Raw genomic sequence first — 13,958 nt, 5'->3', positions numbered from 1 at the left:
ATTTTCAAAGAGGTTCATGAAATTTAGCTATAAAATTCAGTGGCCTACATCTCATTCAAGGCCTTTGAAAGTTGAGGGTAAGAAGCAGATGGTCTAGAATGAATAGATGAAAATCATCTCGCATCTACTCAGGCTGGCTGTGCTGCCAAAGACATCATTTTTAATACCACTGCTTGATAGGCAATGGAAAAAAAATCTCACAGACTCCAAGTGCCTAAGGGATTTTAATGTAAAAAATGCAATTCTAACTGCTGGATGAAGATGCTTCGAATGCATTCTCAAAGACTGGCATAGGTTCCTTACTCCTTGTGAAGTCCTAAACAGTTTGCAACAGTATTTTCCCTTGAAGCTGCGTGCTCCTCCTGCAGAAGTTGCTGTTTCTCCAGTTGGGTATGAGAGAGGTTCCAGTGGCTGTGGTATGAGGGAGGACTTGATTAGCAATGCCCAGAGCCAGGAGAAATGAAGAGGAAAATGTGTCTGGGATCATCAGCTCTGTCCCTTGGCCAGAAAGTAAAGAGCTGTTTGCTGCTGCCTGCTCTCTGTTGGTTTGTTCAGCTGTTCAAGTGCGTAGTTGGGAGGTTTCTGCTCCTCCCCAGGGGGACCATTTCACAGCTTTTACAACTCTTGCTGTTAAGCAAATTTCCTGATATTTGGAAATAACGTGAATGAGATGAAAATCTGTCTTATCATGCCATTAGGATTCATTGGAAGCTGCAAGTCAGGGTTTGTATTACTAAATATATACAGGGCTGCCAAACCGAAGCATTCAGAAATGATGAGTCAGGTTGTCTGAAAATAATGGCTCACTCAGAAATCAAAAGCTTTCCAAAATAATAAATGTCAAAGTCTTTTTTTTTTTTTTTAAACATCTGAATTATGAATATCTCGGATTCTGACTTGCACTTCTTCTCCACATCAATAGTAGCTGGAATGTTGTGTAATTATAATTTTTTTAGATGAAAGCTGGGGTCCGTGAATTGATGTGAAGCCAGACATTGGAGCTTGGAGGAAAATGCCAAGCACCAAGAGATGGGTGATAAAACTGTAAGAACAGGGGGCAGGGGTTTTATGTATTTTTCCACCTCTTCCTATTCTTTATGTGTAGTCACCACAGCGCAGTCCTTTGCCTCCCTGTCTCAAAACCCACATAACAGGGCATGCAGCAAACAGGACGCACAGGAGTGAAGAAAGAGAAGAGGAAGGCTGGGGAAGGCATTTACATGCTGTATAGTTGCTGTGCATAGGGCTTGTTCAGCAGCATTTCTCAACTTGAGCATCAGTCCTTGCACAAGCCTGTCACCTTTTGCCTTCTGCAGCCCGTGCTGCCGTTGCCCACCCGCCCCGCTGCCCGTCCTGCCTTCCCCTGGGCACAGCACTCGGCATCGCCCCTCGGGCCGTCGCAGTCTGGAAGCGTCCTGCTGATGGAGCCAAGCCTGTAGGAAGAACAGAAGGTCAAAAAGCATGGAAGAACGATAAGTTGTGTTGGCGGTTGGCTACCTGGGCATCTTCTGCTCCTGAATGAGGTGGTGGGGACTCTGATATAGCCAGTGCCCCAGTGATGTCCATATGTGACTGGAAGTTGTGGGAGAAGGTCAGGCTATCTCCCCTTTCACGTCCTGTATTAGAAGCTAGAAAAGAGAGGGGACAGGAGAATGTCCTCTAAGAAAAGGGTTCACAACTCTGGGCTGTGACCAAGAGGGTGGAGTATAATTTAGAAGTGCCCAAGGACACTTGTAGGCAACTCGTAAAGACATGCGAGAAAGTTGCCCTTTCATCTCTGCCCCCATCCACACTGGGGAAGGCAGATGTCTTTGCCTCGATGAGGGTGGTTTGATCGAGGAGAACTGGGGACCACATGTCTTGGGGACGGTGGGAATTAGAAGCTGTTGTGGCAAAAAGGCCGCGGGGCAGAATTGCCGAGGAACATCCCCAAACCCTTTCATCTCAAGGAGGAAGCTTGAAACGAGCTTGGGTCAGAGGCTTTGCTGCGTGGGCTCCCACTGGTAACATGTTAGTGTGAAGGTTTTAGCCCTGAAACAGTTTTAACTTGCCTGTGGTATCAGCTCTCCTGCTCCAGCTCCGAGCTCCCACAGCTGTTGTTGGCAACAGGCCTTATAAAAGTGGAGATGAGAGATTTTAGCACTGAGTTCAGGATTGCTCAAAACTAGTGACTCAGTTCCTCCAGTGTTTCCTTCCCCCCTCCTTCAAATGAAGGGTTTATTCATCACCTGGTTTCTCATTTCCAAACATTTAACACGAACTGGGGTCAGAGCCTCAGTTTTTCTACAACAGTGAAAACTAAAATGGTTTCTTCTTAAATGAAACCTGTTTCACCCTCACCTTACTTGATTCCAGGAACAAGATCTCAAGATCTTCAAACCACTACAACAACAGCAACACCACCACCGTAGCCACCACATATGCCAAGATAGAAGAACATTGCAAGAGTTGTCAATGAAGCCATTTTTGGAGACTAGCCAAGGTGTGCTGTGGTTGGACTGGGAGTGAGAGGCAGTTTGATATATCTTCATCTTATCTGCCTCTAGACTCAGACGAGAAGCAGTTCTAGGCCTCCTAGTCGTTACAGGCTTGTCTACTGCCCAGAGATACCTTCTGCACAAAAGTATTTCATTCTTTTCCCAAATGCAGAGCCTAGTAGAAATAGGGTGTTATGAACCTTTATTAGAGTTTGGTGGTAACCACAGATTTCTTCTGGACTGAGACATAGTGTCATGTTCACCCTAAGAACTGGGTCATTGGGTTTGCAAATGCCAACAAGGCTCTGGTTAACGTCTCCTCTAGCTTCTGGGATGTTGGTGTCTCCCAAACTTGAGTGAAGGATGGACCATCGGTAGCTCAAACCTTCTGACCTTCTGGCAGTATTACAGGTGAGTAAGTATTTCACCTAGAGCTGACTCGCCATTATTTTTAAGCTCTGTGAACACACTCTGGGGCTTAAGCCCAAGTATTGTGACCTGATAGACGTATCTGAACATGTTGCTCTACTTGGGGCAACCTTTCTGTTTGCCACTTCTCAGGCCCTTTATTCTTGCTCGTCGCTAACCCTTTCTCCAAGGAGAAGACAGGGTGGTGGTTTTGTTCAGCTCGGTGCTTCTGCCACTTCGCCGGACAGTGGAGAAAACCGCCTCCAGCTGCTGAAGGAAACTGGTCAAGTGAGCCCTATGTCACAGGATAATGTTCCCTTTCAAATGCTAATCTCAGTAGCTTAAAACTCAATTTTAACTGGAGGAAAAAAGGCAAGTGTGACCTTTAAACCTGCTCAGCTAGCCCTAGACTTTAGCAAAATCCTTCCACTTGTGGGAACCTTCTTCACCAAGTTTCACCGGGCTCCCTGCAGACCCATGAAAATTGCCATGTAGAGCCTGCGTCTAAATTACACCCTGGCAATTGAAGGCTGTCTTTTGTTTTTGCTTCTAATGAGCAAGAATTTCCCCTGCCAGCTCGAGATGCCTTCTCTAATCTGTTACCCTGACTCCTTTAATTTTCCTTGCACTGCAGCAATTTACCATGGCCCTGGGTCTCCGGCCCACGGCAGGCATTTCCCTCGCACACGTGGAGGGGAGCTCTGCTGGTGTGGATCTGGTGAAGATGTTGTAATCCAAAATGGGGCTCTCTCTCAGCTATTTTGGTGGAGCCCAGTAATTTGTCTGAGGTGGAAAATCCCCAAACTGCAATCAGTGCCTGGGACACTTGAGTGGAAAATGACAAAACTGTAACATGGCTCACCTCCCCGTGGTGAATTACTCTGTGTCTACGTATAGACCTATCGGTGTTGGCGTGAACCACCCAGCGTGACCATAAAGGTATCTGGGCCTTTGTTTTGGCTCCGTAGCCTCTATATTGGGTCAAACATAGAGGAAGCGAAGCACCCATGGCCATGCTAACAACGGAGGTTTGTTAGACATGGGTGATCCTCCGTTCCTCTGAAAGCATCTTGGGCAACAAGCCAGCGACCTCCTCTTCTCTCCCATTTAGCTAGGCCCGGGATGGATGGATGTTCTCTCCTCCCAGCAGGAAGGGACATGCCTCCTGGGTCAGAGGGAGGTCTCCAGGGAGCCTGCTGGTGGTGGCCAAATGTTGAAGGGTGACCCCTCGCATAGGTGTCTCTCGGTTTTGGTGGAGCACGAGTGTATCCCAGGGATGCCTGAGCACTAACAAATGGCTTAGGAGCCCGCAGCAGCAACTGGACTTCCAACACCAGCAGCCGGCCCATAGCATCCTGCTGTGGAGACTGGTTCCTACGCAGAGAGAAGGCGTGAGCAAGGAGGTGCCTGGAGCTACCCAGACCTGGAGTGAAAGCCTAAACGCAGCAAGCTTATTAGTGCTCAGCTGGGCTGGAAGATGCACATGAGGTCACTCAGGGACTTTGCCTTAGTCCTCCACCCACCTGTGTCCTCAGGCTGGGGCCGTGGGGAGCAGCTCCCAGGGGAGTGGAGCCTGCCTGATGTGCAGGACCTTGCAGCTGGGCTTGATGACCGCAGGAAAAGGCACCCTGTACAGCTGGTTGCTGGAATCGGGAAACTTCTTTTAGACGGCATCTAAATAAGCATCCTAGTTGAAAATGGGCAACTGAAGCCTAAGCTGTTGTTTGTGCCAAGACCCTCCCCTGCTCCTCGCTCCCAGCCTCTCCCGCTGGGCAGGGTTGCCCGTGAGCCGGCTGTTTATGGGGCGATGACCACAGGCAGCAAGAGCCCCACGCTGATTTAGGGTCATCAGGCAAAGGTCACACAGGCAACACCTACGTTTCTAAATCTTGGTGTCCACATAGAAGCAGGATTCTGCAGCTTATTTTTATTACCATCATAAAGTGAATCCGGCATCTTTCTGAGATAGGGTACAAGATAAGCCTGCAACAAACCCGAGCAGACAAATAATTTTCTTTTAATTGCTGTTGTAGGCCAGTAGAAATGAAAAACCATGTGTCCAAGGGTATACACACCCTCATCCCCTGATTAGATACATATAATGAGATGGAAAGCTAATCTATCATATTTAGAATCAGTCAATTAGAGGGTTAGGGCTATAGATGCATTTAGCTTTAGCATTAGGGAGATATTTAAACCACATGCTGTACTTAGTCATTACCATGCTAAGTGATAGTAGATGCAGGTCACCCTATATATGGGCCATAGTAATCAGCTTGAAGTATTACTAATTAAGCCTTTTCACCTTTGGGCTCTCTTCCATGCCACCACACATAAAATGGGCCATTGAGGTCATGGTGAGATGCTCTTTAAAACCCAACACCCACTGTTTATTGTGGAGTGGAGAGCGATTTGGCTTTCTACTTCAGCCTCTGCTGCCTAGAGAGAGTTGTAAACAAACAGCTCTCTTTCTTTATCAGATATTTTGCTTTTTAGTTGCCAGCAAAATAAGTGGTGGCAGATGCCAGCCGGGCACTCCTAGCCCTTCGCTCGCCCAGCTGCCTGCCTGGCATTATTTGCAGCCCATGGACCATCCAGGTGCATAAACCATGTCAAAGCGAGTGCGGCTCTCCTGGCAATCCTCGCTCTCGTTTTCGGAGGAAGTCAATGAAAGCTGCAAATGCTGTAGTTACTCTGGAAAGCAGCTTATGCGATTAGGTGGAAGGTCAAAAATAGAAAAGCCCACAAAGGAAGGCCTAAAAAATTGTGTTGCGATACAGCGATGCCCAGCAATGGTTTCACCACCTCCCTCCGCACCCCCTGAGATGCAGCTGGGCACCCCAAGGTCCTCAGCTGGCTCTGGTACCGGCCCATTCACCACGGGAGTTCATGGACTCCTTCAGGCCAAAAGCTCTTTATTTTTATCTGAAGGGGGTTTGCATCTGCTTTTAAGTCTCTGCTGTGTCGGGCTGGTGGCAGAGCCACAGGCCACCCCGCTGCTGGTGGCCAGGAGAACGGAGAGCTTTGCAATGCCTTCCAGCCCAGGAGAAAGGCAGCGGGTGGCCGTGGAGAAGGAGGTACAGTGTCTCAGGGTGCTCTCCAGCCCAAGGGGAGTTACTTTTTTGGACCAGCTTCTCTCTCACAGTATTACTGAGACATTCCCGGCAGCACCAGGGCCCCACTTTGCTGAGAAACAGCCGCCCTGCCCTTAGACCTTCACCTCTCCATCCTTTCAGAGGCTAATTGCTCCACTTCTTCCTTCATTTCTGGTCTCCCAGGAATCTGAGTAAAATCGTCTCGCTCACAACGGGTAAAGCTGAATATGTGCCCGTAACAACCCTTTCCAGGCACTCGAAAACCCATCAACCCCATCCCTCTGGGGCAAGTCTTTGCAAGCAGGCAGGAGCTGGCACGGAGGTCTCGGAGGAGGGTGCTCCCTCTCTGTCTCAGGAGAACACCAGGAACCGGTGCTGCTCACCAGCAACTGGGAAAGGTCTCGGCTTTGGCATGGCCTGGGACCAGGAAACGATTTGAAACGTCGGGTATTTTCCAGGACGCAGGGCAAGCTTTGCCCCAGCTCCTCTTGGCCGGTTGGGGCTAGCTGGCAAAGATCCCCCAGGGGAAGGTGCCAGGTTTGGGGCCGATGGAGACCTGCCCCAGGGAGGTGGAGCGAGGATGATGCAATGGGCCGTGGCTCTTGCACCGTCGATGAGCCCGGGCGGCCGGCTGGGGCCGGGGCGCGGGCAGGGAAAGCGGCCGTGGTGGCCGGAGCGGGCGCTGGGCGGTCTCGGGGTGCTGTGCGGTATAGCAGCAGCTCTTCACCGGGCTCCGAGGGGGCTGCCAGAGATATCGGCTTTCTTGGCAGGACCCTGGTGTTCTGCTGCCTGTCTTCCCGTGGGAAAGGGACTCCGAAGACAGAGCACACAATCTCAATGTAGAGTCAGATTAGCAGCAAGCGCCTGTGGCAAGAAGCTCGTGACAAACGTTTCATGTTTTCCCCATGTGAAGACCAGTGTGTTGGTAACACGTTCCCGGACTCCCACCACATCCCAGTTATGGCTTTCCCTCTTTGCTGGCCAAGCCATTGAAGTCAGCTAGGGAGGTACGGTGGGGTGGGAAGCGTGGGGCTGGAGCAGCAGTGACGAACCCCCGCCGCAAAGCAGCACCGTGCATCGCCAGCTGCAGGAGCTGCAGTCAGTGGTGGCTGCCGTAACCCCAATGATACTTGACTTTTTGCTGACGGGGAAGCTCACATGGTCGGGCAATAGCAGGGCTGTGCATAGTTGTCCCATGAGCTGTGCTCTCCAGGGGGGTAAAATCCTCTGCTTGATTTTTTTGCTCTGCTTCTTAGCCAGTGACCACAGATCTTGTAGGGACTTTCCATCTCCCACTAATCTGGTTAGCAGGTCAGGTCCAACTGCCTCTCAGCACTCGTAGGCTGGTCAATCACTGGACAGGTCTTTGCAAATCCACATTAAGTCATGCCAGCCCATGGACATGCCTCGCTTGGTACCTACAGGATCTTCATATTGTCTCCTTTATCCTCCTCCCTTTCCTTTTGTGTTTTTGCCCATCTGTGATCCTCTAGTGGCATTTCAGCTCCTTGTTTGGGGAAGGGCAGTGTTGTACCAAGGAGAAAGTATAAATGTGAGCTCTGAAAAGTTGATTTCATCGCTATTTGTGCCTGTGTTTTGTTTGGGGGGGGGGGTTGTTTGTTGTTTATTTGCCCAGCTTGCCAAGCTACTCCTGTGCTCAGTCAGCACTGGAAGGTGGCGTAAATAGGCACAGCTCTGTCCATCTGGGTAGGGATGTGTCCTCTGTGGGTCCCCATCGTGTGAGCAGAGTGTTGCGATGGTTTTGAAATGCCAGCTTTGGTGATGGCATGGCCGGGAGCCCCCTCTGCTGCCGGCGGGGAGGGTGGGCACTGCCCCTCGCTCAGCACCATAGTGGGGCCGGAGATGGTCCCCTTTTCCCATGAGAGGAGATAGGCGTTCTCAGCCCACGGAGTTATTCCCACTCTTCCCCATGTTGCTCCAGCAAAGCAGCTTTCAAGCCGCGTTGCACACACAGCCCAGCCCGCCCTCAGCACCTCTCCGCTGGGCTCTCCCAGCTGCCTCTGCTGGCACAATGGGTGGGAAGGGCGCAGGGAATGTGGAAAGACCTGTGCAATCAAGGAACCTCCTCGATCTCCACCATGTCCTGGTGTGGGGATCCCTATGATCCACCACTATTCCTTTGTTGCTGTTATGGCTGTTTTCCCCCCTGAACTTTGCTGGTTTTCCATAGGCACCAGGGGTGTTCCGCCAGCCTTCCTCCGAGCCGTGGCCCATCTGCAATAGCCAAGAGCGAACGGGCTGAAGGTGTGGGGGTCCCGCACATCGAAGGCCCCCAGCTGGTGTCTGTCTCTGCTAGGAAAGATGAAGATTTCTTTGCCAGCCAGGTATTGTGAAACAACGGCTGTGCCATGAGCGAGAGGGTGGAGCCAGCAGGAAGCGCGTGTGTGTTTTATACATGGGGTGAGAGCCTGGATTTTCAGAAGTAAACTTTGGGTCATGGTTTTGGGAGGTGCTGGGGTTGGGTTGCGTTTTTTTTCCTGTTTGCTTTTTTCCATTGCAGCTCTAGGTCTCATTCAAGAGGTCTGAATTTCTGAAGGGGGGTGCTTAGCCTGGGCTCCAAGCCTGTATTCCTGGTGATGGCGATGGAAAGCCCACCCGTGACCTGAAGCACCATCGGCTTTTCAAAGCCTAAGCCCAGCAAAGCCCTATGTGGAGCGTTACGTGACACCTCCCAGTGCCTCCCCAGGGAAGAGAGCGAGCAAGCCCTCTCCTAACTACCTGCTGCAGGGATTTGGGGGGAAATAAAAGGCAATAGCCACGCTGGGCACCGACCCGGCCGCCAAGCCCAGAGCCAAGGTGGTGTGAGCATCATGGGGACCGCACCACGGCACTGTGAAATGAGGGCTAAAGGCAGACCTGCCCCCTGTGAGCAAATATCATGGGCTGTCAGGACATTTAGTTGCCGCTTGGCCATTTGCCCCTGTTACAAGGCTTGGCTAGGAGGGGATTGCATTTCTTGCAACATCCCCCGGTGAGGTAACGTGGGGTTTGCCAGCAGTATTTGTCTACTGGGACACGCAGCAAACAACCCAGCTGTTTGTCCTGGCCTCCTGCCCGGCAGCCGGTGCCGAGCGCTGCTGCCATCCGTGCGGGATGGAGACCCGCGCTTGCCGCAGGAGGAGGCATCTTTTCAGCTGAAGGGAGCCCAGAGGCCAGTTTTTTGGGGTCCCTGCTACAGAAGCTGAGCAGGTGCCGCGGCGATGGAGGGAGCCACCTGCTCGCTGCCTTCACTGCTGCGCTTCATCCGAGGCTGTTGCACCGTCACAGCCAGCAAGTCAAACAGTGCAAGAAGTACGCTTTACTCCTTCCTTTATCGGCTGCTGCTGAATCACTCAATATTTGTTCCGATTACAAGGCCCTTCTTATCAGAGCTTTCTACTACTTTGCCCCTCCATTTCCCCCTTCCTGGCACACCGTGGTTCATCTCCTGGCTCACCGGGTGTTGCCAAGCTCTGTTTACAAACTGCCGTGTTATCCGGGCAGGCTCGGCATCCCCACCGCCTTCCCGAGGTGCATGTCAGAGCTGACGAAGGGCTCTGGTTTACCATCCCAGGGGGATTTAGCCGCAGCACTCAGCATGTTTCTGGCTTCTGCCCACCCACCCGCCCACCCTGTGTGTTGGCACTGCCGCTCCCGTGGTGCTCTGCTCCTTCTCACCGCTGGTTTGCAGATCCAGGTTATTAGTGCAAAACGCTACCGATCCCAATGGCATCGCCTTGCCAATGGGGAGGCCGGCAGCTCTGCAGCGGCTGCCTACCACGGAGGCAGCACCTTTGGCATCGCGGCAGGCAGGCAGCCTGGGCAAAAATCCACCCTCCGGCGTGAGTCACAGCCCTCTGCACCCACTGAGTCAGCCCGGCCTCTTCAACACCCCCGTCAGCTTGGACTGGCAAATCAATCCAATTGGAACAGGAATAGGGCAAACCAGGCAGCTAGAGTTGCCCAAGAAGCCAAGGATGGGTGCGGACGGATGAGAGACTGCAGAATATACAGGTGTCATGGTTTAACCCCAGCCAGCAACTAAGCACCACGCAGCCGCTCACTCACTTCCCCCCCACCCAGTGGGACGGGGGAGAGGATCAGGGGAAAAAAAAGGTAAAACTCATGGGTTCAGATAACAACAGTTTAATAGGGCAGAAAGGAAGAAACTAATAACGATAATAATAACAATAATAAAATGCCAATAATAATAATAAAAGAATTGGAATAGACAAAACAAGCGATGCACAATGCAATTGCTCACCACACGCCGATCGATGCCCAGGTAGTTCCCGAGCAGCGATTCCCCCCATGCCAACTCCCCCCAGTTTATATACTGGGCGTGACATCACACGGTATGGAATACCCCGTTGGCCAGTTTGGGTCAGCTGCCCTGGCTGTGTCCCCTCCCAACTTCTTGTGCCCCTCCAGCCTTCTTGCTGGCCAAGCATGAGAAGCTGAAAAATCCTTGACTTAGTCTAAACACTACTTAGCAACAACTGAAAACATCAGTGTGTCATCAACATTCTTCTCATCCTAATTCCAAGACATAACACTATACCAGCTACTAGAAAGAAAATTAACTCTATCCCAGCCAAAACCAGGACAACAGGTTTTCCCCAGTTAAACCTCTCCTGGGACATTTCTGCCCTCTGCAGCACCCTGGATGCCCCCAGCATGCTCTGCTAGCAAAATGTGTCTGGGATGTGAGGTGAGAGTATCCCAGAGGCTCAACCCACCCTGAAATGGCCCCAAACACCACACGTGGACATGTCCAGTGTCTCATTTTCCTCCTCTCCACAGGCCAAGAGGGATGGGGTCCTCAGGAGCACGATTCGTGGCTGCCCTCCTCGGGACGGAGGGCTTCAGCTGGTTCACAGGCCATCCCAGCAGGAGTGTGCCCAAATTTCGGATGTGGCCCTAACCCCCCCAGAACCGCAGAGGGAGTTTCCAGCCACCCTTGGGGACGGTGGGTGAGTACAGCCATTGCCGTATGCCAGCAAGGCTGGCACGCAGAGCAGACGTTCCGAGAGCTCAGTCACACTCCTGCAGGTGATTAAAGCTCCGAGCAAGGCAATTACGGGGCGCAGGGTGTATAAATAGGAGGTGCTGGGGTGTCGCAGGCTGGGGAGAGGAGCTGCTCGACCTTGTCGGAGAGTATCTGGGGGTGTGTTTGGGGCTTGCTTCTGCCTTTCTCACACTGCCTTGTACCCGGCCTGAGCCTCTGGGTCACCTTCACAGGATGGTGATTTCCAGTAGCGGTTCGCGGTGGTCAGCACTGGACTTGAGGGATTTTCTGTGTCCCTGACTTACCAGTGTCTTCCCTCCCTGACAAGGATGCTTGAAGCTGCCAGAGAGCCTGGCCCTCCTTGTGTAGGTGTCCAAGGCAAAAGCGGACCCTGGAAAACCATGGCCAAGTGGGCTTTGCTCTTAGAGTCTAAGAGTTGACTCCAATTTTATTTTCAAGGACTTTTTCTCAAATTGCAATAGTGAACTAGTAAAAGATAATCTCAAAGAAGGAAAGGCGAACCCAGCCCAGGGCACTGAGCATCCCTCTCACATCTCAGGGCTTTTTTTCTTTTTGATACTGGTTTTATTTGGATTTTTCTTTCTTTTGTCCTCAGAAGTCAGCTGTCTGTGTACCATGCTGACTTCCATCCAGATGAATCCAGCTTTTCTTACTGCTGCCCCACCTTCCCATCTCCTGGAGCTAGAGAGCAGTTGAGACATGGTATTCATGTGCATATACATGTTGTATATGGAGAGATTCTCTATTAATCTTAAATGCGCTTTGATCAGAAAAGTAATAACTTGCTGGCATGAATTACTTTACAAATTTTGCTTTTGTGGAGAGAAGCTCCTTGGCTTGAGCTTTTCCTTCCTAGCAGAAACAAGTTATATCTGATGAACTAACCTTGCTGCTTTCACTCACAAAGCAGTAATTTAGTCTTCAAGTGGTGGCATCACAACTTATCATCCCCACAGCACCATTTATTCTGCAGCGCAGTCAGCCGGGAGGATAACGTGGGGTGCAAGCATTGGGGTTACTATCTGCTCTGCGCTGTCTGGCATGACTTTCCCCTTCTTGGTGTATTTTAGGACACAGAAACTAGCAGGGAAATGTTTTTCTTTATGTGAGGAAATTCAAGTCACCACAGGACCAAATTTATCCCACAGAGTAGCAGCTACAGCTCCCAGTATATCCAGTGGAAAATAGTTGTAGCCCAGCAAATTCCTCTTTGGCCCATACAGCTGCAGAGCTGTTAAATACTTGGATGTTTCCCTGCACAAAGCTCCTGTAAAGGCTTCCTGCAGCCTTGACTCCTCGCCAGCCCAGCCTCCAGGGCCGCCTGAGCCCAGCCAGGACTTTCCACAGAAAATCCGGTCAAAACCTCCCCAATTTCTCTGGTTTGTGTTTTGTGCAGCGCTCTGATGTGAAAATATTGATTCTGGACTTTAAAGCAGCTGCTTTGTATATTCGACCAATTCAACGGTACCAAGGCTTGGCCTGAACTGTCCTTGTCTGGTTCCTTTTTTATCTTTTTAATGCAGCCTTAATAGTGCAGTAGGTATTGACATTAGGAAGAGCCAAATATAACAATGATGCAGCATAAATCCTATAGCCAGCCAGTATTGTCCGTCTCGACTCCACGCAGCTTTTTTTTTTCCTTTTACCCTCTTTTTACCCTCCTTTTCCATTTAAAATGGAAAATTTTAAAAGGCCATTTCAGGAGAATTTTAAGATTTATGCAGAAACAGGGAAAAGTCAGGCTGAGCTGTTTGCTGATTGAAAAAATACAAAAAACCAAGGAGTGTTTGCAGTACCACAGTGTTTCTATAGGCAATCTGGGGGGTGCTGAGCACTGCTCAAACTGGAGCCGATGGCTCTCCCCGACCCCATGCTAGGACCCTGCCTCACCCCTCGGTGCAGATGCACTGCTGCTACATCTGCAGCCAACGGTGAGGGATTTGGTACAAAGGCTTCAAATACATGTGGCCAAATTCCTGTTAGTGTGAATTAACACTCTGTGAGCATTGGCCCCGCTCTAGCAAGGCATAATTCATACCGTGGCAGGGGGCTGCAGCTCCAGCTCCAGCACCAGCTATTGCTTTGTTTTCTTCCAGGGTCATTGCGAAGGGCACATCCCGGTCCCTGTTATCTCGTAGGGACCAAGGACTTGATGCTGCCCAGCACCGTCAGGCAGTGGTTTTCAGTCTGTCCCCCGAGGTCTCGGAGGACTGGGGTGTAACAGGCCAGCCGGGAGGTTGGGGAACAGCATCTCTGCTTTGCATCTCTGACAACAGCCTTTAGCTGCTTTAATTGTACTGTCTGCCTCCCTCCTTCCCGGCCTTGCAATCAGCAAATGAAGGCAAGTGAAAGGCATAATCAACTGCGTGTGGCTTTATAGTCTTCTGCTCTGCCTTTTGGGCTGGCTGCAGCTCGGCAGCCATGCACGCAGAGATGGGAGCCTGCTCCTGCATCCTCACTGCCTCTGCCCTTCTCAGGGTCTGATCCAGCCAGGGCACGGTTTCACTCCAAAATCCCCCCACAGGACCGAAGCATCTTTAATATTCTCATTATATCTGCTGATAACATGAAGAAATGAGACTCAAAGCACGCCTGTCGCAGATGGAGCTGCCCATGAATTTCTGTGTCTTGTTTTTTTCAGTGATTTCTGTGAGAGCAAACCTTTCCACGGCGTTGCAGCTGAAATGGTTTGTTACAAGGAGCTGAAGTGCATCCCTTGATTGCTGTTCACTAGGCCCCAGTCAAAACTTTTTGGTTTGGTTAACATTGGCTCAGCTCGTGCCTGTGCCTGCTCCAACTGTGATTCAGGTGGGAGCAGTGTTTGGAGGTGGTCTGGCCCCATCTTCTGCACCCCACGCTCCCCAGCCTGGTGCTGCCTCCTGCCAAGCAACCCCGAGAGGGACTCTGGTGATGAACTGTTTTGGCAAAGCTGCAAATGATCCCACCTGC

This window comes from Harpia harpyja, chromosome 3, assembly GCF_026419915.1.
Source record: "Harpia harpyja isolate bHarHar1 chromosome 3, bHarHar1 primary haplotype, whole genome shotgun sequence".
Classification (NCBI taxonomy): domain Eukaryota; kingdom Metazoa; phylum Chordata; class Aves; order Accipitriformes; family Accipitridae; genus Harpia; species Harpia harpyja.
Note: the sequence above shows the minus strand (reverse complement) of the source record.